General features: G+C 38.5%; 1 protein-coding gene and 1 non-coding gene across 2 annotated transcripts in view; both read left to right on the top strand.

Moving 5' to 3' along the window:
* The window catches only part of SPHKAP (SPHK1 interactor, AKAP domain containing), a 186,441-nt gene that overhangs the window by 116,486 nt on the left and 47,282 nt on the right, over window positions 1–22,673 (top strand). The gene's annotated exons all lie outside the window — the stretch shown is intronic.
* Window positions 16,387–16,493, top strand: LOC136165659 (U6 spliceosomal RNA). Its single transcript, XR_010662663.1, has one exon. It is a non-coding gene; the product is annotated as a U6 spliceosomal RNA (small nuclear RNA).

Consider the following 22,673-nt stretch of genomic DNA (forward strand, 5'->3'; position numbering starts at 1 on the left):
TGATTTATAGATTGACAGGAATCAATCTGTGCTTTGAGCTGATGCCACAAATAACATTTTCCATGTAAAGTATACAGTAAAATCTTAACAGTAGCTTCAGTATGCCAAGCAACGTTATTTCCAGCTAGACTTTTGTTTGTAAAACTTGTTTCTGTTCAGAACACATGATTTCTGTTACACTCAATAGACTTTGTTTAATAAACCTGTCATCTGTAAAAAGCAATTGCACAGACAAATTATTTCCCCTAATGCATAACTAATTCCAAGGAGCATCAGTTATTTTACTCACATCCAAAACAAATGCTTTTAAATTTTCAGTCGTTTTTAACAGATCACCAATTGTTTCATCATACATCTTTTCTTTACACCTGTTTGGTTCTTTATGATGGATGATCTAATAATATTTATTTTATGATTTTGTGTTGTTTCTTTTAAACACAGATACACTTTGTATGCACATATCAAACCTGTGGATCTAGCACTCACTTTCACAAAGAAATAGGCTTACTACCATTTTTCTTTAAACTCACGGTCTTGGCATTTTTATTTCCCCACTTGGGTACAGAGACATATTTCTCTGTTCTTAAAAAAATGACCAGTGCAGAAGCCAATGACATGGCATTTACCGTGCAACTTCAGAGTCCAGAACACAATAGGAACTGGTGGAGGACTTGACGCACTTAAAAGGATCTGGGAACAGTTGTCATATGGAAATGAAAGTTTTTGTCCCAGAGTTTCTCTAGGGGATGGAAATTCAGAACTTTTATGAAAAATCACTCAATTGTTTAATGTTAACTTGATTTTACTTAAAACACTACTTATGCACACTAAACGTTTTCTAGACTGGATATCGACTGATTTTGGAGCGAAAATGCCAATTTGCAACTTGTGAAAGGAATTGAGTGATATTTATTCGATATCAGGGCTAATAAGGCTGGAGTCTAGATTCAGTCACTATAAGATCCATTAGTTTCTCCAGGAAAAGAATTCTTTGTCTTTTTTGTGGGCTTCCCTTGTGGCCCAGCTGGTGAAGAATCTGCCTGCAATGTGGTAGACCTGGGTTCAATCCCTGGGTTGGGAAGATCCCCTGGAGAAGGGAAAGCCTACCCACTCCAGTTTTCTGGCCTGGAGATTTCCATGGACTGTGTAGTCCGTGGGGTAGCGAAGAGTTGCAAAGGCTCGCATGTAGATGCTACAGCTAATGCTCTTTTCCAAGAAAATCAATGCCCTGGATATTCAGAGTATAAATGCGTGTGTTAGTAGCTCATTCATATCCGATTCTTTGAGACTGCCATGGACTATAGCTCACAGGTTCTTCTGTCCATGGAATTCTCCAGGCAAGAATAGTGGAGTGGGTTGCCATTCCCTTCTCCAGGGAATCTTCCCAACCCAGGGATCAAACCCGGATCTCCTGAATTACAGGAGTATAATTACCTTGGTCCAAACATCACCCTGATGTTGGGAAAGATTGAGGGCAGGAGGAGAAAGGGGCAACAGAGAATGAGATGGCTGGTTGGTCAATAGACATGAGTTTGAGCAAACTCTGGGAGATAGTGAAGGATAGGAAAGCCTAGCATGCCACCATCCATAGGGTCGCAGAGTCGGACACATACATCATATTTGAAGCACATACATGAAAATGGAGAACTTCAAGATTCCCCAAAATTTCTCCAAGGTTAGTGCTAAATCCAGTGTGGTTTATGAAGCCTCCAGCTTCAATGTAGGCTCTGCCCTTAGAGATGAGGCCCCTGCCTTCCCCTCTCATGGGCTGCTTTTGATGGTGTCTCTTCTTCCCCTGGTCCTTTTTCCATCAACCATCAAACTCAGAGTACTTCCTGAGAGCTGTCACCCTCTCCCTGGGGAATCCTCTCCCAAGCTCTGCCATCCATCTTGGCTCCTACTTCAAGCTCTTTGGGATTAACCAAATCACAGTTGAGATTGACAAGAGATGCCTCTTGAAGAAAAAAATTCTCAGCAACCATCATGGCTTCAATCGTAAATATATTAAAGACCTGGAAGTAAATATCACATTCCAATCACTAACCCATGGTTTTTAAAAAAGGACTAGCTTAGACTGCTAGAATGAAATGTTGAGAATGTATACAGCTTTTAATTGAATTAGAATGCTTAACAGTCTCTCCAGTTTATCATCTTTTAAAAACAACATAGTAAAATATATATTATATATATAATATAGTATGTCACACAACATATGTAGCATCATATATATATAATAGAGCATATAGTAAACACTATGTTAAAAAGACAATATAACGTGGCACAGACCTCTAAGACAGACTACTTGTGAATGAACCCTACCACTCAGCAGCTCTGTGACTCTGCACAAGTTACTTAACTTTTCTGTGTCTTAGGTTCCTGACATGGTAATCATAATGGCATCTTTATAGAATTTTTATGAGGACCAAATGTCTGCCTGAGAAGATGCATAATGAAAGTATCTGCTATCACATTAGTTCTGAAGGTCTAAAATGGGCACCTGTATGTGTGCATGCTAAGTCACTTCAGTCATGTCTGACTCTTTGTGACCCTACAGACCGTAGCCTGCCAGGCTCCTCTGTCCATGGGATTTTGCAGGCATGGGTTGGAATTTCCTTCTCCAGGGGACCTTCCTGACCCAGTGATTGAACCCATATCTCTTATGTCTCCTATATTAATTGCCTGAAAACTTTTTATAATTAACTTATTTTAACTATCAATGTTTGAATTTCTGTAGACATTTAGTTAAACTTCTCCCTAAGGACTATATTTATAATCAAAAAGGAAAACAGAAATCTTTGATGGAAACAGTTCACCCCAAGGCCTCATATTATGTTGAATTAAAGTGGCAAGAGTGGACATCCTTGTTTCATTCCTGATCTTAAAGGAAATGCTTTCAGCTTGTCACCATTGTGTATGATGCTGTCTATATGTTCTAATATATGGTCTTTATTATTTACAGGTGTGTTCCCTCTATACCCACTTTGTTGAGAGTTTTTAATCCTAAGTGAATATTGTTGTTTTTCAATTGCCCAGTTATATCCAACCCCACCCTTTGCAACCCCACGGACTGCAGCCCACCAGGCTTCCTTGTCCATCACCAATTTCCGGAGTTTGCTCAAACTCATGTCTGTTGAGTCAGTGATGCCATCTAACTATCTCATCCTCCAATGCCCCTGTCTCTGCTTGCCCTCAGTCTTTCCCAGCATCAAGGTCTTTTCTTATGAATCAACTCTTTGCATCAGGTCACCAAAGTATTGCAGCTTCAGCTTCAGGTAAGTCCTTCCAATGAATGTTCAAGGTTGATCTCCTTTAGGATTGACTGCTTGGATCTCCTTGCTGTCCAAGGGATTCTCAAAGAGTCTTCTCCAACACCACAGTTTGAAAGCATCAATTCTTTGGTGCTCAGGCTTCTTTATGGTCCAGGTCTCCCATCCATACTTGACTACTGGAAAAACCATAGCTTTGACTATACAGACCTTTGTCAGCCAAGCGTTGTCCCTGCTTTTTAATATGGTGTCTGGGTTTGTCATAGCTTTTCTTCCAAGGAGCAAGCGTCTTTTAATATCATGGCTGCAGTACGATTTGCAGTGATTTTGGAACCCAAGAAAATAAAGTTTGTTGCTGTTTCCATTTTTCCCCCATCTATTTGCCATTAAGTGATGGGACCAGATGCCATGATCTTAGTTTTTGAATGTTGAGTTTTAAGCCAGCTTTTTTATTCTCCTCTTTCTTTATCAAGAAACTCTAGTTCCTCTTCACTTTCTGCCATAAGGGTGGTGTCATCTGCATATCTGAGGTTATTGATATTTCTCCCGGGAATTTTGATTCTGGTTTTTGCTTCATCCAGCCTGCCATTACTCATGATGTACTCTCCATATAAGTTAAATAAGCAAGGTGACAGTATACAGCCTTGACATACTCCTTTCCCGATTTGGAACCAGTTTATAGTTTCATGTCCGGTTCTGTTGCTTATTGACCTACATACAGGCTTCTCAGGAGGCAGGTAAGGTAGTCTGGTATTCCCATCTCTTTGAGTGAATATTCAATTCAGTTCCATCGCTCAGTCGTGTCTGACTCTGCGACCCCATGAACTGCAGCACGCCAGGCCTCTCTGTCCATCACCAACTCCCAGAGTCCACCCAAACCCATGTCCATCGAGTCAGTGATGCCATCCAACCATCTCATCCTCTGTCGTCCCCTTCTCCTCCTGCCCTCAATCTTTCCCAGCATCAGGGTCTTTTCAGATGAGTTAGAGTGGATATTAAATAATTCCAAAAACTTTTTCACATCTTTTCAGATGATCACATGATTTTTATTCTTAAATGTGTTAATGTGGTATATTGTGTTGATATCAATAGGTTTGTGGTCAGCATGCAGTTAACTTCTTCTTCTACCTGCTAGGGATTTTAGTATCTGCAAAACAACACAAGGATTGGCTCAGGATGTTATCTGTAACCCTTGAGGAGAAACTAAAGGTCTTTGACTTTGTTTTATGATGAAACTATTATTATTTTTATTATAATTATTATATTATTATATATTATATATATTATTATTATTGTTTTCCTTTGTTTCTGCATTTTTTCAGTTTTCTGATTAAATTTGCTCTTTGAAACCCTGAAAGACCTAAAAACCTGATGGGTTTCTACAAACAGGATGCAGGTCACAAGGAGGTGGGTGGTTCCTGCTTGGTTTCTGTAAGATAAAATTTACCATCAGTTCCATATAGGAATACCTGAAAGCTCTTTGCTATATTTTAAGTTTTACCTAGTCTAAAAGCAAGAATTGGAGGATAAGGTAACAAATAATGAGCTCATGTTTCAGATTCTGTTTTTCAGAGAATTTTTTTTTTCTCTTTCTCAGCCTTTGCACTCAATGGACGGAATATGTAGCCAGCACATGCAGTTTCTTCTTCAACACCATGACTGACTGCAATTCAGTCTTGCCGCTTGTATAAGTCAGTTAACAAAATGATTGGGGAAGACCATTTTTTCAGCCACATTAAAAAATTACAAAAGTGAATAATCAGGGGATAAAATACAGTCACTCTGGAAAGAGTTTGGCCTCTTCTTAGAAGTTTAACATACACTTTCCACAAAACCAAGTTATCCCATTCATAGGTATTGCCCAAATAGAATGAAAATTTACGTGCATACAAAGATCTGTAATCAGTGACTAAGCAGATGAATAGATAAACCATGATGCATCCAAATAATAGCATACTATCCAACAATAAAGAGGAACAAACAATAAATACACACAACATGGAGAAATCTCAAATGCAGCTTGCTGTGTGAAAGAACCTAGTCTTAAATAATTATGCTATTGTCACTGTTGTTCAGTTGCTAAGTCATGACTGACTCTTTGCAACCCCATGGACTGCAGCATGCCAGGCTACCCTGTCCTTCACTACCTCCTGGAGTTTGCTCAAACTTCTGTCAGTTGAGTCTGTGATAGCATCCAACCATCTCATCATCTGTGGCCCCCTTCTGCTCCTGCCCTCAATCTTTCCCAGCATCAAGGTCTTTTCCAATGATCAGCTCTTCCCATCAGGTATATAAATGGTTATATACTATATGATTCCACTATCACAACATTTTAGAAAAGGCAAAACTATAGGACTAAACCAACAGGTCAGTGATTGTAAGGATTAAGGAGGGAAAGAGAGTCTACCTATAAAAGAGCAGCACAGGGGAATTCTTTGGGGATGTTCAAAGTGTTCTATATCTTCTCATGGTTACAGGAATGTATGCACATGTAAGACTGCATAAATATGTACACCCCAAAAAATGAAGCTTATTGTCTGTAAATTTTACTCTACACAAATTTAAGAGTTAAGAAAGTAAATAAACAGACCCTTTTAATAGGGAGGTGATGAACTACTAAAAGAAAACCCTTCTATTTATTCACATGAATGCTACATAGGAGTTCTTAAAAACAAACGCTAAGAGGGACAGAGCACTTCAGAAAATCTGCAAGTGGAGGTATTGAAGAAAGTAGCATATTAGTTCAAGTCTGAATGGATGTTCTGATGAGGGGGTGGGGAGCAGAGCAGAGGTAACATCTCCCCATTCCAGCAGTGCTAAAGGTATGAGAGTAAGTACAGAGGGAAGAAGACCCTGGGCACATTCAGCAAACATCATTGGTGGCATTTGCCTGGAGCTTAGAGAGCAGGGTTGACAAGTGCACTGAAATGATAGTGCCTACCTTGCCTGGGAGTGGTGAGGTTTTAATGATATAATGCAAGTACAATGGTATAATATATGTGAAGATTAAGGGGTGTAAAATGTGACATAATGTCTGTATAATGCATGGTTAAGCACTTAGGACTTGGAGTGACTCATAGCACTTACTGAGGTTTCTCTAGACATTAAAGGGAAATGGAAGTTTCTTAGGCTGGGAGCAGCAGGACACAGAATGGGCTAGATCTGAGGGAGCTACAGTTGGGGATCCTAATTAAAGGCTTTTGCTCCTAGTTACAGAGAAATGTTCTGAATAGGTCAATGGCAGCAAGAACAAAACAGAATGTAGACTCATGTCTGCAATTCTAGATGTGCAAGGAATGAAACTAAATGAAACTAATTTTTAATCTAATCTTTAGAATTGTGGAGTGGCATAGAGCTCCAAGGAAAGAAACTGCCCACAGAGTGGTCTTTCCAAAATGGAAACATGATGTCATAGAATAAATGTGTCCTTCCAGAATTCATGTATTGAAATCCTATCACCACAGTGTGACAGCAGCCTTAGCAGGAGAGGCCTTTGGGAGGTGATTAGGATCTGATGAAATCACAGATGTAAAGTCCTCCTGCATGGGATTAATGCCCCTTAGAGAGTCTTAAGACCCTCTGCCTTGTGAGGGTGCAATGAGAAGTTAGCAGTCTGCAATCTGGAAGGGGGTTCTTATCAGAGTCTCAACACTGTGGCCCTCTAATCTCATGCTTCCAGCCTCCAGAACTGCAAGAGCTATAACAAATTTCTCTTGTTGATAAGCCATCCAGTTTACAGTTTTTGTTGCAGCTTTGACAAACTAAGATATGGTTGAAAGTGAAAGTGTTAGTCACTCAGTCATGTCCAACTCTTTGCCACTCCATGAACTGTAGCCCACCAGGCTCCTCTGTCCGTGGGATTTTCTAGGCAAAAATGGTGGAGTGGGTTGCCATTTCCTCCTCCAGGGGATCTTCCCGACCCAGGGACTGAACCTGGTTGTCCCACATTATAGACAAAGATATAGTTATATCTCCTCTTATCTGGGAGTCTTTCTTTTTACTGGTTTTCCATTGCATTCAAGATAAAGACAAAGTCTTTAAAATTCCCTCCAAATTCCCCATACTCTGAAACCTTATTCCTCTGGGCTCAGAGAGTCCCGTTTATGTGCTCACTCCCTACATTCCACCAATCTTCCTTACCACTTCTGAAATGCACTGTGTTTTAAAAACTTGACATATGTTACTTGTCTACCCAGAATCCTCTCCTAGCTTACCACCTTTCCACTCATCTTCCATCTATGTCTTGAGCTCACCTCTAAGACTTTCAGATCTTCCTTCAAACTTCACCTCCTCGGGATAACTTCCCCTCCCCCCTTTATCTGTTCAGTATTGTCTGGCACACAATCTGTGAAGCCCTGGACTCTTCCCTTGCAGTTTTTTCATTTCACAGTTATTACTTTCATAGGGACTCAAATATTTTCTCCAGGGATGAATGAAATGTCTCGTAAGTTTGAACTTCAAATTGTTGTTGTTCAGTCGCTCAGTCGTGTCCCACTCTTTGTGACCCCATATACTGCAGCACACCAGGCTTCCCTGTCCTTCACCATCTCCTGGAGCTTGCTCAAACTCAGGTCCATCAAGTCAGTGATGCCATGTAACCATCTCATCCTCTGTCGTCCCCTTCTCCTCCTATCTTCAACCTTTCCCAGCATCAGGGTCTTTTCCAATGAGTCACCTGTTCACATCAGGTGGCCAAATTATTGAAGCTTCAGCCTCAGTCCTTCCAATGAAGATTCAGGATTGATTTCCTTTAGGATGGACTGGTTGGATCTCCTTGCAGTCCAAGGGACTCTCAAGAGTCTTCTCCCAACACTACAGCTCAAAAGCATCAATTCCTCGACACTCAGCCTTCTTTATGGTCCAGCTCTGACATCCATACATGACTACTGGAAAAGCCATAGTTTTGACTATACAGACCTTTGTTGGCAAAGTAATGCCTGTTTTTTAATATGCTATCTAGGTTGGTCATAACTTTTCTTCCATGGAGCAAGCGTCTTTTACTATCATGGCTGCAGTCACCATCTGCAGTGATTTTGGAGCCCAAGAAAATTAAGTCTGTCGCTGTTTCCATTGTTTCTCTATCTATTTACTGTGAAGTGATGGGACCAGATGCCATGATCTTCATTTTTTGAATGATGAGTTTTAAACCAGCTTTTTCACTCTCCTCTTTCACCTTCATCAAGAGGTTCTTTAGTTCCTCTTTGTTTTCTGCCTAAGGGTGGTGTCATCTGCATATCCGAGGTTATTGATATCTCTCCTGGCAATCTTGACTCCAGCTTATGCTTCAAATACACAGGTGGAAATGGAAGAACACTGGGAAAGGATACAGTTTGAACGAGACAACTTTGCCTTGCATTTGAGAATTTTTTGCCTAGTAGCTCAATAAAAATAATGTACATTCAGTGATACATATCAAGGTATTTTGAGTGAATAATTGGTGCTACATGAATAAAAAGACTTATTTAATATTTATTTCCTATGGCAAGATTTCTAGTATACTTTTCAATAGTATTCTCTTTAAAAATAATCTAGAATGCTTGTGAAGAACATCAGAACATTTTCTGCATGTATGGTATATAAGATAATTTTAAAGAAAAAAGTAGAATGTCAAGTCAATTTCTACTTTCAATCATGCCCCCCTTCCTAATCGTACAGTGGCATTTGAGAATGTATGCTTCTGTCAAATGCAGATGTTTCAGGCAACTGCCTTAGTCCACTGGACAAGTCAGACGTGCTTTTGAGCACTGATGTTTTATGATTTATTTCTTAACCATAGGAGCCTGTCTAAGCCCCTCTCAGGAATACTGCTAGACCAGCCCATCTTAAACTATCCCTGGACACTCACACATAGAGTCATTCAAAGTAAATGAAGCCCCTGAAGTGCAAGCTGCAGGGAGTATGAAGGTAATTATGCCTCCTTCTCCTTCAAAGCTGCCTGACAATTGACTTAAAAGTACACTTGCCAATACTTCATAAGCAAGTTTTTACTCACTGTTTACTCCCTGTGCAAATATGATTTCCTGTGGCTCATGCTCATATGTAATAAAGATCAGAGATATTATCTTTTATTTATTTTACTCTCTTCACATTTAAAGGGGAAAATAAACATTTAAAGAACCTCTTAAGTCATAAAGAATAAGAAGTGCTATCTCAGTGCTTAGGGAAAACAGGTCCCCCTAGATTAGGCCAAGATTCACTGTAATATAGTTCCAAATCAAGTTGGGCTGGAAGTGATAGTCTGACGAAACACAGATTGGGGCCAAAATGGGCCACTGATATGGCCAATTCAAGATCCGTGTGTCTTCATCTATGACCTGGTCATTCTTCATTTACTTAGCAGCTGTTGTCTGAACATCTGCTGTGCCATGGACTTGGGGAGATGCACAGTTCACACTGACGAGACAGCACTCCTACTCTTCATTAGCCTACCTTCTTTTGGGAAAAGGGCTTCTGAGGTGGCACCAGTGGTCAAGAACATGCCTGCCAATACAGGAGACATAAACAAAGCAGGTTTGATCCCTGGGTTGGGAAGATCCCCTGAAGAAACTGGCAACCCACTCCAGTATTCTTGCCTGGAGAATTCCATAGACAGAGGAGCCTGGAGGGGTACAGTCCACGGGGTTGCAAGGAGCTGGACACAACTGAGTGACTAACACACACACACACACACACACACACACACACACACATTTGGAGGAAAAGACAGGAATAATTTTAAAATGTTTATGCAAATTGTAACGACTGCTGTGAAGGAGAACTGCATGGTGCTATAAGAGAAAAGCAGAATCAGCAGAAAAATTCACTGTGATGAGGTAGTTCTTAAGGAGATCTGAAAGATATGAAGAAATCTGACCCTTATCCCAGTCTTCAAGACTGAATGTGGAGATCAAGTAAACAAAAATAGAAAACTCCATCTGTGAGCAGCATCAGAACTATTTTGTCAAACTCCCATTGGCTGTATCTCATATCAGGGGTCTCTGGACTGTTGAAGACACTGGCAGCAATGTGCCCCAAGGAACTGGAGTAACGACTTAGGATCCTAGAATCTCTAAGAATTGTACTCAAGTCCTTAAATACTGCTATTGGTGTTTGCAGGAGACCAAGATTTGCCTTAGAGTTTAGCTTGTGAGAAGACTTTACCAGCTGGCACTAGTGGTGAAGAACCAGCCTGCCAATTCAGGAGACTTAAGAGAAGTGGGTTCAATCCCTGGGTTGGGAAGATCCCCTAGAGGAGGGTGTAGCAACCCACGCCAGTATTCTTGCCTGCAGAATCCCATGGATAGAGGAGCCTGGCAGGCTACAGTCCATGGGGTTGCAAAGAGTCGGACATAGCTTGCAAGGGAGCTAGAAAACAACAGAGCAGTGTCTTCAAATTTTTGAGGGAAATGATTTTTCAACTTGGAATTTCAAATTTTTATTTATTTACTCCTAGTAAAGTAAGAATTTATTTGACAAGACGGATTTGAAACCCAGGAATGTTTTTTGTGCTCTCTTCTCCTTTCCTTTCAAGTGAGAAAATGTTAGCTGGCAACAGACAAGGCATGATGATGAGGTGTAGACATTACAAAAGAACATAAGTCAGGGCTCCAGCTGTCCTCTCCCAGACAGTACTATCTCCTCGGTTGCACAGAGAAGGGTGTGTTTTTGAGTCTTTGCAAAAGGTCAGTTCAGTTCAGTTGCTCAGTTTGTTTGACTCTTTGCACCCTCATGGACTGCAGCATGCCAGGCTTACCCAGACATCACAAACTCCTAGAACTTGCTCAAACTCAAGTCCATCAAGTTAGTGATGCCATCCAACCGTCTCATCTTCTGTTGTCCCCTTCTCCTCCTGCCTTCAATCTTTCCCAGCATCAGGGTGTTTTCAAATGAGTCAGTTCTTCGCATCAGTTAGCCAAAATATTGGAGCTTCAGCTTCAGCATCAGTCCTTCCAATAAATGTTCAGGACCGATCCCCTTTAGAATTGATTAGTTTGATCTCCTTGCAGTCCAAGGGACTCTCAAGAATCTTCTCCAACACCACAAAAGTAGACAATTCATAGTATCCTTCAATTAAAAGCTGACATTTAGGATCTCAGACAGAAACTATATTTTTTAAAAAATTCTTGATGGATGCTTCAATGATTGAAGTCAGAAACCATGAAATATTAAGCCTCAACACAAAATGAAAGAAAACAAAAAACACTTTCCTGCTCTCTTGCTGTCAATGATTTCTGGAGAGGTCAGAGAATGTGAAGTGTTTGAAGAACATCTGAGTCATCTATCTATTTCAAATACTTGATCCTATAATCAAAGCTTAAATTTAGAAGTTTATTGGTCATGTCTTGTTAATAGCAAGCCTAAAGCTAACTTGAATTAACACCTCTGTTACCAAAGTCATTTTTCCAGAAGTCACTGCCTTAGATGAATAAAGTTCAAGAAAGTAAATTGGAAAATAAGCCAGAATTAGGATATATGTCAGTTTTACCAACAGAGACAAAAATCCAACAAAGAAAAAAAGAACAGCGTTCATCATGCAGAAAGTCTCTTTGAAACATGAATATTTTGATAATTAATCAAAGTCATTGTCAAAGGAAACAGTTGTGAAAGACTAGTTTTTATACTTTTCGAAACAATAGATAATCCCCTCGTATTTTTTTGTTTCTCTCTAATTGCTTTATCTATCTATCTGATTACTTATTCATTGTGTGAAGATGACAGACTTCAGAATTCTAATTTTCAAATATTTGGCTTTAATGGCCATTTATTTGAAAAGCAAGTTACATCTAAGCACTTGCCAGTCTGTTAGAACATTTTACCTTAATGAGTCTCTGAAGAGCTCTAGGAATCCAAGCTATAGGGAGCCGTAATTCAGATACTTGCTTGGAGCTAATGACTTAATGCGTAGAGCAGGCCAAATAAAGTGGTTCTTACAAACCCAGTGAAATAGAATTGAGAACAACTTTCAGTGTAGATAGTGAATCTGAACAGTTCTTTTCAAAAGAAGGAAGAGTACATCTGCACCGTTAGCAGCTTGATTTGAGTACTAAATTATCTAAATAATCAATTCACTTTTCTGTGTGGCATCAACCAGGATGTACATTCAGCAGTTGCTGTTGCATCTTTGTTTTTTATGGTTTTTGTTTTCTTACATATAGGAATAGAATGACAGCATCCCCTAATTACTGACAGGCACACGGTGTTTTCCTCAAGTATACCTAAGGCATCCGGGAGAGGTGAAGCTTGGAGTTCTGTGTTAGTCTGGCTGTCACATAATGCGAGAGATGCTAGTGAGAGGTCTAGTTTAGATTAATTACTTGTATTTTAAAATTAGGTTCACTATCATTTATTCCAGTGATTGTAAGTATTTAAATGGCCTTTCATCTACTCTAAAATAATTGAGCTGCTAAGGCTGCAAACCTCTCTTTCTACACTTTTTATATTTTTTTGTGCAAATATGTATGACTTTGAGAAGAGGAAAAGGTAACTTTATCACTTTACAAGTGAAAATCAGAAATAACTTTAATAGAAGTTTAAAGAGTTAAAACATAAAATTCTACAAAATTTAAAGCCATGCAGTATTTTTGTTCAGTTTATGCTCAGTTTATCTACTGCATTTTGTTCTAACACACATCATCTAATGCATTTCTGTTGCATTCATTTCATGCCATAGTCAAAGCTGAATATTCTTATCATGCCTGAAGGAAAATTTTTGTCAATTAACTGATCAGATTTTCAACATTGATGAAAAGCGCATTCTCAGCTGGTTTTTTTAATGTTTTAAAATAGAGCTACTCTGTATGCTTTCATATGCTGTATTGAGAAATTGAAATCCTGCATTGGATTCAATGGAGTGATATGTATGTATAACAGTTTATGTTTTCTCATTCTCATCAAAGATATTTATTTCTAAGAATAGAGTCTATTTTGCCTGCAGATCTATATAAGTTCCCTCAAACAGCACTATTCACGTTGAGGAACTTAGTAAGTGATGCTGGTTAAACAGTGGTTGATGTTTTTAACATGTCTACGTTTCTGCTGCAAAGTATAATTTTTTTTACTCTCCCTACACGTAGTTGATTCCCAATTTCATGTCTGTTGCAATCACCCAATGGTTTTATGGCATGTGATAACAATATCACCCATAGCACTTGCAGGTATTTAGATAAATAAGTCATAAACACCCCTGAGAACGAGAATGAAGGCATTTCTTAATAAAATGTTTTATGGCTTGAAAAATACGGTAACACACAGTTCTTGTATATATTAGATTCCAAACATGAGAAGTGAAAGTTTATAAAAAAAAATTTAATGTTCTTCTTTCTTTAATCACAAGTATTTATTCTGCTTTATCAAAGCTCCAGAGAAGAAAGTTCTTTAGGCAAAATTTCTGGGACTCTAAGAATGACTTTTTTTTATTAATAATATGATTTTTTTTAATCTCATGCATTTTCTTTAGCTAATTAAAAAAAAATATTGCCTTATAGTTGCTTTAGAATGTTGTGTTAGTTTCTACTGTAGAGCAGAGTGGATCAGCTGTATGGATACGTATATCTCCTCTGTTTTGGAATTCCTTCCCGTTTAGGTCACCACGGGGCATTGAGTAGAGTTCCCCTGTGCTTTGCAGTAGGTTCTTATTAGCAATCTACTTACACATAGTATCAATAGTCTATATGTCAATCCCAGTCTCTGGATTCATCCCACTCCAATCCCCTCGGTGTTCATACGTTTATTCTCTACTTCTGTGTCTCTATCTCTGCCTTGTAAATAAGATTGTCCATACCAGTTGTTTTTTTTCAGATTTCACATACCTGTGTTAATATATTTGTTTTTCTCTTTCTGACTAACTTCACTCTGTATGATTGCCTCTATACAAGAAGTCAAAATGTAATTGCTTTACACTCAGAAGTAGCTGTTCTTTATAAAATTCTATTTCCCGTTATTTAGGTTATTTAGATTAAACCTTATAAAATGTTTTGTGTGAAAAAAGTTAAAGAGCAGCAGTTTAAGATAGCTCACCTTTACAGATTATAATCCAGAAAGCAATACAATGTCATCTGGTGTACTCCAGTGTTCTTGATTTTGTATTTCATCTAATCTTCACAGGAATTCTGCAAGTTATTATTATAAATGTATGACTCCCATTTTTCCCATGGTTTATTAAGACTACCAACTATTAAGAAGTGAAATCAGGATATGAAGCGAAGCTTGTCTGAAAGCAAAGCCCTTCTGTTTCTTCTGTACTCTGTGCCTCAAAGATAAAAGAATGGTCCAGCCATATATGGGGATCATATTGTCCCATTTACTGTTTCTGGAATTTCCTCCATTGGTATTTGGTGAAACCTCTAAAATTTTAATATTCTGAACAGTGACTTTGTCCTCTACATGGAAAACATAGGATTATTTTGAAAGTTTTGAAATTTTAGGTGGCTTTCTGCTACATAGCTTACTTATTTCTTCAGTTCTTTGTTGTTAGTTCCTTTATTATGGCTGTTCATAGACTTTAAGGATCTGGGTTATATCTGGCTTTCATAACCTAGGGACAGTCCTGTTCTTTCAGTCTTTCTTTTCTAGAGTATGTTTCTCCAGATTAAGTAGAGTTAACCCTTTGAACTGAGGGCATCTAAGAGAATGCAAGAACTTACAAGGAAAACAGCAGTTTGAGCACAATGAATTTTGAAGAGCGAAATGTGTAGAGCCATCATATTGAACTTGATAACAAGTAAGAATTTCGTGTGTTTCAGAATCAGCAAACAGATCTCATCTACCATCTCCTGAGGTGTTGTTCACCTGTCAAAAGATGTGAAGCCTCTGACTACTCCCCCTACCTGACACATACTCTATTTTTCCAAGAGGGAAAAAAAAAAGATTTTCCCTATTAAACATGCTAGTGATTGTTATGTGACTCTCTGGAAATTGGTTTAATTACAGTAGGCAAAATGGGGATTGAGAAATCATCTTGATCAAAAAGAAAACAGAAGTTTGCTGCCAAGTAGAAGATCTCACACCACCATCGAGGATGTCTATAGCAAGTCATCTACTCAGTTGATGAGCATCTGAGTTTTCTTTGCCTGCATTACCCCTGGACATGACTCCTGAGAGTTTAGGAATGTATCTCAGCTCTTTGTGTTAGTAATCTAAATAACCTCTGTGAGAGAAGAAATAAACAAGGTGGAGCCAAGTCTGATATATTCTTTTTCCTTTCAATTGAACATGCAAGAAAGGTAAAACTTCCAGATAAACCCTTTTCTAAGGGAAATTTGACTCATCTCTGTCCCTCCATCCTTGGGCATCACTTTTATTTTAGAATCATCCCCTATTATCAAGAAGAGATAACAGGAGAAACTCTTATAGCCAAGATGATAGATAACAAAATTACAGTCAGAAATGATCATATCCTAAGAGTCCCAAATCCTTTTACCAGGGGAGATTTTGAAAAATAAATATTTTCTTAGAACAACCCAAATATCCATAAAGGAACAAATAAAATGCAGTATATTGCGGTGCTGGAGAAGACTCTCTAGAGTCCCTTGGACTGCAAGGAGATCAAACAAGTCAACCCTAAAGGAAATCAACCCCAAATTTTCATTGGAAGGACTGATGATGAAGGTGAAACGCCAAAACTTTGGCCAGCTAATGGGAAGAGCCGACTCATTGGAAAGACCCTGATGCTAGGAAAGATTGAGAGCAGGAGGAGAATCGGGCGACAGAGAATGAGATGGTTGGGTGGCATCATCTACTCAGTGGACCTGAGTTTGAGCAAACTCAGGGAGATAGTGAAGAACAGGGAAGCCTGGCGTGCTGGAGTCCACGAGGTTGCAAAGAGTCGGACACAACTGAGTGACTGTAAACAATAAATTTTAATCACACCAAAAGAAGCACCTTATGTTTTGTTTCTAAAACACATGATTTGCCAAAACAGGCAAATATGTAGAGATATAAAGTAGATGAGTTATTGTCTAGGGCTAGAGGGAGGGTACCTGGGGAGAAATAAAGATTGATTGCTAATAGCACATTTCCTTTCATGGATGGTAAAAATATTCTAAAATTTACTGTGGTGATGTAAACCACAGAACATGACTGCTGCAATCATTTCAAAGCAATAACTGGATACACGTGCAGTGTCATTCTAAACAGTCAAGTAGTGCTCGCTTCAGCAGCACACATACTAAAATTGGAATGATACAAAGAAGATTAGCATGGCCCCTGTGCAAGGATGACACACAAATTCGTGAAGCGTTCCATAGTTTTGCCCAAAACCTGAGAACACCAGAAAACTCCTGACTACATGGAACTTTAAGTAATAAGAGACCGTCCAAAAGCCTCCATACATACCCTGAAACCAACCACCACCCAAGAGCCAATAAGTTTTAGAGCAGGACATACCACGCAAATTCTCCAGCCATGCAGGAACATAGCCCTGAGCGTCAACATACAGGCTGCCCAAGGTCACACCTAACACATAGACCCACCTCAAAACTCATTACTGGGCACTCCATTGCACTCCAGAGAGAAGAAATCTAGTTCCACACACCAGAACACCAACGCAAGCTTCACTAACCAGGAACCCTTGACAAGCCAATCGTCCAGCCCCACCCACTGGGTAAAACCTCCACAATAAAAAGGAACCACAGACCTCCAGAATACAGAAAGCCCACTCCAGACACAGCAATCTAAACAAGATTAAAAGGCAGAGAAATATCCAACAGGTAAAGGAACATGAAAAATGCCCACCAAGTCAAACAAAAGAGGAGGAGATAGGGAATCTACATGAAAAAGAATTTAGAATAATGATAATAAAAATGACCCAAAATCTTGAAAACAAAATGGAGTTACAGATAAATAGCCTGGAGACAAAGATTGAGAAGATGCAAGAAATGTTTAATAAGGACCTAGAAGAAATAAAAAAGAGTCAATTAAAAATGAATAATGCAATAAATGAGATCAAAAACACTCTGGAGGGAACCAAGAGTAGAATAATGGAGACAGAAGATAGGATAAGTGAGGCAGAAGATAAAATGGTGGAAATAAATGAAGCAGAGAGGGAAAAAGAAAAAAGAATCAAAAGAAATGAGGACAACCTCAGGGACCTCTGGGACAATGTGAAATGCCCCAACATTCGAATCACAGGAGTCCCAGAAGAAGAAGACAAAAAGAAAGGCCATGAGAAAATACTTAAGGAGATAATAGCTGAAAACTTCCCTAAAATGGGGAAGGAAATAGCCACCCAAGTCCAAGAAACCCAGAGAGTCCCAAACAGGAAAAACCCAAGGCGAAACACCCCAAGACACATATTAATCAAATTAACAAAGATCAAACACAAAGAACAAATATTAAAAGCAGCAAGGGAGAAACAGCAAATAACACACAAAGGGATTCCCATAAGGATAACAGCTGATCTATCAATAGAAACCCTCCAGGCCAGAAAGGAATGGCAGGACATACTTAAAGTAATGAAAGAAAATAACCTACAACCTAGATTACTGTACCCAGCAAGGATCTCATTCAGATATGAAGGAGAATTCAAAAGCTTTACAGACAAGCAAAAGCTGAGAGAATTCAGCACCACCAAACCAGCTCTTCAACAAATGCTAAAGGATCTTCTCTAGACAGGAAATGCAGAAAGGTTGTATAAACGTGAACCCAAAACAACAAAGTCAATGGCAACGGGACCACACCTATCAATAATTACCTTAAATGTAAATGGGTTGAATGCCCCAACCAAAAGACAAAGATTGGCTGAATGGATACAAAAACAAGACCCCTATATATGCTGTCTACAAGAGACCCACCTCAAAACAAGAGACACATACAGACTAAAAGTGAAGTGCTGGAAAAAAATATTTCACGCAACAGAGACCAAAAGAAAGCAGGAGTCGCAATACTCATATCAGATAAAATAGACTTTCAAATAAAGGCTGTGAAAAGAGACAAACAAGGACACTACATAATGATCACTACATAAGGACACTACATAAGGACACTACATAATAATATATATGCACCCAACATAGGAGCACCGCAATATGTACGGCAAATGCTAACGAGTATGAAAGAGGAAATTAATAGTAACACAATAATAGTGGGAGACTTTAATACCCCACTCACAACTATGGATAGATCAACTAAACAGAAAATTAACAAGGAAACACAAACTTTAAATGACACAATGGACCAGCTAGACCTAATTGATATCTATAGGACATTTCACCCCAAAACAATCAAATTCACCTTCTTCTCAAGTGCACACGGAACCTTCTCCAGAATAGATCACATCCTGGGCCATAAATCTGATCTTGGAAAATTCAGAAAAATTGAAATCATTCCAGTCATCTTTTCTGACCACAGTGCAGTAAGATTAGATCTCAATTACAGGAAAAAAATTGTTAAAAATTCAAAAATATGGAGGCTAAATAACACACTTCTGAATAACCAAAAAATCATAGAAGAAATCAGAAAAGAAATCAAAATATGCATAGAAATGAATGAAAATGAAAACACAACAATCCAAAACCTATGGGACACTGTAAAAGCAGTGCTAAGGGGAAGGTTCATAGCATTACAGGCTTACATCAAGAAACAAGAAAAAAGCCAAATAAATAACCTAACTCTACACCTAAAGCAATTAGAGAAGGAAGAAATGAAGAACCCCAGGGTTAGTAGAAACAAAGAAATCTTAAAAATTAGGGCAGAAATAAATGCAAAAGAAACTAAAGAGACCATAGCAAAAATCAACAAAGCTAAAAGCTGGTTTTTTGAAAAAATAAACAAAATTGACAAACCATTAGCAAGACTCATTAAGAAACAAAGAGAGAAGAACCAGATTAACAAAATTAGAAATGAAAATGGAGAGATCACAACAGACAACACTGAAATACAAAGGATCATAAGAGACTACTACTAGCAGCTCTATTACAATAAAATGGACAACTTGGATGAAATGGACAAATTCTTAGAAAAGTATAACTTTCCAAAACTGAACCAGGAATAAATAGAAGATCTTAACAGAGCCATCACAAGCAAGGAAATCGAAACTGTAATCAAAAATCTTCCAGCAAACAAAAGCCCAGGACCAGATGGCTTCACAGCTGAATTCTACCAAAAATTTAGAGAAGAGCTAACACCTATCTTACTCAAACTCTTCCAGAAAATTGCAGAAGAAGGTAAACTTCCAAACTCATTCTATGAGGCCACCATCACCCTAATTCCAAAACCAGACAAAGATGCCACAATAAAAGAAAACTACAGGCTAATATCACTGATGAACAAAGATGCAAAAATCCTGAACAAAATTCTAGCAAACAGAATCCAACAACATATTTAAAAAATCACACACCATGACCAAGTGGGCTTTATCCCAGGACTGCAAGGATTCTTTAATATCCACAAATCAATCAATGTAATACACCACATTAACAAATTGAAAAATAAAAACCATATGATTATCTCAATAGATGCAGAGAAAGCCTTTGACAAAATTCAACACTCATTTATGATTAAAACTCTCCAGAAAGCAGGAATAGAAGGAACATACCTCAGCATAATAAAAGCTATATATGACAAACCCACAGCAACCATCACCCTCAATGGTGAAAAATTGAAAGCTTTTCCCCTGAAATCAGGAACAAGACAAGGGTGCCCACTCTCACCACTACTATTCAACATAGTTTTGGAAGTGTTGGCCACAGCAGAGCAGAAAAAGAAGTAAAAGGAATCCAGATAGGAAAAGAAGAAGTGAAACTCTCGCTGTTTGCAGATGACATGATCCTCTACATAGAAAACCCTAAAGACTCTTCCAGAAAATTACTAGAGCTAATCAATGAATATAGTAAAGTTGCAGGATATAAAATTAACACACAGAAATCCCTTGCATTCCTATACACTAACAATGAGAAAACAGAAAGAGAAATTAAGGAAACAATACCATTCACCATTGCAACAAAAAGAATAAAATATTAGGAGTATATCTACCTAAAGAAACAAAAGACCTATACATAGAAAACTATAAAACACTGATGAAAGAAATCAAAGAGGACACAAACAGATGGAGAAACATACCGTGTTCATGGATTGGAAGAATCAATATTGTCAAAATGGCTATTCTACCCAAAGCAATCTATAGATTCAATGCAATCCCTATCAAGCTACCAACGGTATTTTTCACAGAACTAGAACAAATAATTTCACAATTTGTATGGAAATACAAAAAACCTCGAATAGCCAAAGTAATCTTGAAAAAGAAGAATGGAACTGGAGGAATCAACCTGCCTGACTTCAGACTCTACTACAAAGCCACAGTCATCAAGACAGTATGGTACTGGCACAAAGACAGAAATATAGATCAATGGAACAGAATAGAAAGCCCAGAGATAAATCCACGAATCTATGGACACCTTATCTTTGACAAAGGAGGCAAGGATATACAATGGAAAAAAGACAACCTCTTTAACAAGTAGTGCTGGGAAAACTGGTCAACCACTTGTAAAAGAATGAAACTAGAACACTTTCTAACACCATACACAAAAATAAACTCAAAATGGATTAAAGGTCTAAATGCAAGACCAGAAACTATAAAACTCCTAGAGGAGAACATAGCCAAAACACTCTCCGACATAAATCACAGCAGGATCCTCTATTACCCACCTCCCAGAATATTGGAAATAAAAGCAAAAATAAACAAATGGGACCTGATGAAACTTAAAAGCTTTTGCACAACAAAGGAAACTATAAGTAAGGTGAAAAGACAGCCCTCAGATTGGGAGAAAATAATAGCAAATGAAGAAACAGACAAAGGATTAATCTCAAAAATATACAAGCAACTCCTGCAGCTCAATTCCAGAAAAATAAATGACCCAATCAAAAAATGGGCCAAAGAACTAAATGGACATTTCTCCAAAGAAGACATCCAGATGGCTAACAAACACATGAAAAGATGCTCAACATCACTCATTATCAGAGAAATGCAAATCAAAACCACAATGAAGTACCATTACATGCCAGTCAGGATGACTGCTATCCAAAAGTCTACAAGCAATAAATGCTGGAGAGAGTGTGGAGAAAAGGGAACCCTCTTACACTGTTGGTGGGAATGCAATCTAGTACAGCCACTATGGAGAACAGGGTGGAGATTTCTTAAAAAACTGGAAATAGAACTGCCATATGACCCAGCAATACCACTTCTGGGCATACACACCAAGGAAACCAAATCTGAAAGAGACACGTGCACCCCAATGTTCATCGCAGCACTGTTTATAATAGCCAGGACATGGAAGCAACCCAGATGCCCATCAGCAGATGAATGGATAAGGAAACTGTGGTACATATACACCATGGAATATTACTCAGCCATTAAAAAGAATTCATTTGAATCAGTTCTAATGAGATGGATGAAACTGGAGCCCATTATACAGAGTTAAGTAAGCCAGAAAGATAAAGACCATTACAGCACACTAACACATATATATGGAATTTAGAAAGATGATAACGATAACCCTATATGCAAAACAGAAAAAGAGACACAGATGTACAGAACAGACTTTTGGACTCTGTGGGAGAAGGCGAGGGTGGAATGTTTCAATAGAACAGCATGTATATTATCTGTAGTGTAACAGATCACCAGCCCAGGTGGGATGCATGAGACAAGTTCTCGGGCCTGGTGCACTGGGAAGACCCAGAGGAATCGGGTCGAGAGGGAGGTGGGAGGGGGGATCGGGATGGGGAATACATGTAACTCCATGGCTGATTCATGTCAATGTATGACAAAACCCACTGCAGTGTTGTGAAGTAATTAGCCTCCAACTAATAAAAATAAATGAAAAAAATAAAATAAATAAATAAACAGTCAAGTATGTTCTAGAATGTCTGACAGCTCTGTGACTTGACAACATTGATATATAAATTGCTGTTTTAGTTATCATCAACCTAAAGGACTGATCACGGGGAAAGACACATTCTTTAAAAGGTAACTGTGGTCTTGGATTCTGAATCTAACAGAAGTCTTTTGGCTGGGGAAGAAAGGAGGCAATTTTTATTTTGAAAGATTTGTTGATCAGCGTTTTAAACCACCAAATTAAGAGATCCTCTCATCATCACATGGCCAGATGGCTGCATTGTTAGAAGCTGCAGAAAAAAGGAATTGGGTTTCTTCTAAGATAAAGCCTAAGTATATATTTGGTCAGAGTAAAGATTCAAATGTGTAGATTTCAAAAGCAATTTGACATCATGCTCTTTGTTAACATTTTCTAAGCAGGATCTCCATAAGAATCATTTCTTAAATGGATTTTAGCTGACTTCAGGAAAGATGAAAACATACCCAGGAAAGAAAAGCAAAGGTCCCACATTCTGGGCTAAAACCCACTTGTCTTATATCCTCTTGCACAGCGATTTGCGTTTAGTGAGTGCATTATGTAATGGCATTTCTCAACTGTTGCA

This window comes from Muntiacus reevesi, chromosome 3 (assembly GCF_963930625.1).
Source record: "Muntiacus reevesi chromosome 3, mMunRee1.1, whole genome shotgun sequence".
NCBI classification, from domain to species: domain Eukaryota; kingdom Metazoa; phylum Chordata; class Mammalia; order Artiodactyla; family Cervidae; genus Muntiacus; species Muntiacus reevesi.